This window comes from Pongo abelii, chromosome 12, assembly GCF_028885655.2.
Source record: "Pongo abelii isolate AG06213 chromosome 12, NHGRI_mPonAbe1-v2.0_pri, whole genome shotgun sequence".
Classification (NCBI taxonomy): domain Eukaryota; kingdom Metazoa; phylum Chordata; class Mammalia; order Primates; family Hominidae; genus Pongo; species Pongo abelii.
In genome coordinates, this window is record NC_071997.2 from 84,804,140 (window position 1) to 84,806,841 (window position 2,702).

The following is a 2,702-nucleotide window of genomic DNA, read 5'->3' on the forward strand; positions in this document are numbered from 1 at the left end:
TAGAGAAGGGATTTCCCTATTTTGCCCAGTCTGGTCTTAAACTCCTGACCTCAGGCGATCCTTCTGCCTTAGCCTCCCAAAGTGCTGGGATTACAGGCATGAGCCACTATGCCCAGCTAATTTTTTAAATGGATGAAAAACAGGAAGGTTACAACAGCTTGCAGGTCCTTGACCAGAGCTGGCAAATTCTACAAGGGTTCTTTCCAGAGTGAGGCCAATTTTTTTCTTTCTTCTTCTTTTCTTTTGGGACAGAGTTTCACTCTACTGTCCAGGTTGGAGTTCAGTGGCACAATCTCAGCTCACTGCAACCTCCATCTCGGGTTCAAGTGATTCTCATGCCTCAGCCTCCTGAGTAGCTGGGGATTACAGGCATGCGCCACCAAACCTGCCTAATTTTTTATCTTTAGTAGAGATGGGGTTTTGCTGTGCTAGCCAGGCTGGTCTCGAACTCCTGGCCTCAAGTGATCTGCCCGCCTTGGCCCCCCAAAGTGATGGGTGGCCTGAGCCACTATGCCCGGCCCGTTGTCTTTCAAAGCTCCATCACTAGGTATTTCCAGGCCAGCAAAATCTTCTAAATTCAAGAACCTTTGCAGCCTGCTGATTGGTGGCTTGAAATCTGAGGATTAGTGGACTCTGGTCTACATGGGAAAAGCACGAAGGGCAAGAGAAAGCAAGCAGGAGTCCAGGTCACTGAGAGAGCAGCTGACCCTGCCTCCTATCTCCAAATGGGCAGCGGGGCCTGTGGAAGGTTAAGTCCCTACCTTCCACTATTGCTGCAATCTATTCTTCTGGTTCCTTTGGGTAACTCCTTCTTTTTCCAGGTGGCCTGGGAAGCTGTCAATCATGATGCTCGTATACTCACCTCTCCCACTCTCACCCCAGGAACAGACACATAAGCCAGGATGACATAGCCAAACAAACTACTCCTTTTCACAGTCCACAGTGATTCATGGAGGGAGGGCACACAACCAAATCAAGGCCAAACAGGATCTTCCTGGAGACCACTAAGTAGATAATTGAGAGAGAATTTCTCTCTTCACTGAGGTTGCTAAATTGGAGATACTTAGGACCAACACTACTGGTGGTCATCTTGCCTGAGAGGGTTGTTACAGGGCAGTCAACTGAGCCAAGAGCTGGGGAGGGAACCAGGCCCTGGTAACGTGTGTGGAGCCACTGGATCCAGTCATGCATGAAGTCAGAACCAACCTGGGGCTTCCCAATTATTGAACCATTACGTCCTCTTTTCTCTTGACTAGTTTGAGTTGAGGTTGTTTCTCTCTACATAGGAGTCTTTACTAATACACAATTAAACTTGTACTGTTCTATGGTCATGCACCATAGAACACAGTTCCACTCAGATGAGTTCGACCAACGGCAAAGGACACCTACTTTGTGCCAGGCACTGGGGATACAGAGCTGATGAAGACACGGCCCTGCCTCAGAGGAACTCAGAGTCTTATGGAGGAGACAGAAATATCAGCAAATGCTAAGTGGTCAGATAGAGATTACTTAACACAAGGAACTATTAGAACACAGGAACCAAGCACTTGCCTCAGCCTGGAGATTCCAATAAATCTTCTTAGAGATGACCTGTGAGCTGAGTCTTGAAGCATCACCCATGTGAAAAGACAAAAGAAAGCATCTTTCGGGCAGAGGCATGAGCAAAGACCTGGCAGGGCAAGACAGCATGATGTGTGCAAAAATAAAAACACTTGGGTGTTTCTAGAGGAATGCTGTCTAGTAAAACTCTGTGTTGATGGGAATGTTCTGTTTCTATGCTGTCCAGTATGTAATCTCTAGCTAGTAAGCACCTGAAATGTGGATAGTGCAACTGAGAAACTAAATTTTTAATTTTATTTTAACTAAAACTTAGGCCAGGCACAGTGGCTCGCACCTGTAATCTCAGCACTTTGGGAGGCTAAGGTGTGAGGATTGCTTGAGCACAGGAATTCAAGACCAGCCTGGGCAACATAGTGAGATCCCATCTCTACAAAAAATAAAAAATTAGCCGGGCGTGATGGTGCATTCCTGTAGTCCTAGCTACTCAGGAGGCTGAGGTGGGAGGATCCCTTGAGCCTGGGAGGGTGAGGCTGCAGTGAGCCGTGATCATGCCACTACCCTCCAGCCTCAGTGATAGAGTAAGATAAGACCCTGTCTAAAATAAAATAATGAAATTTAAAGAGCCGCTTGCAGCTGGTGGCTACCATATTAGACAGTGTAGTAACTGTACGCAGTAAAGTGCAAGGCAGGAAGTGGTGAGAGTTCAGGCAGGCCAGGAGAGCTCCATGAAGGGCCATGAATGCCATTTCAAGGGTGTTGGACTTTAACCAGAAGGTGATGGGGAGTCTTTGGAAGGTGGTAAACTGAAGTGACTTACATCATCTCAACGGACCAGAAGAAGCCTGGAGTTAGAAGGACGTTGCTCTAGCTGGAGGTAGAACATCTGAAGGTCTGAAACATGGAAATAGCAGAAGGGTTGGTGAGAGGGGCTGATCCAAGAAGCTTTGGAGGATAGAGTCAGCAGGACTGAGTGATCCCTTGGTTTTGGAGGGTGGGGCTGCATCTTCTGGGTTGGATTTACAAGATGGGTTCTTGGGTAGTAGGGCTTGGACAGGGTGCTGTTCCCTGGCAGGACTAGAGGCTGGTGGTTCTGTAGCAGCTCCCAGATCCCAAGGCCCCACTTCTCTACAGGTGAGGCTCTG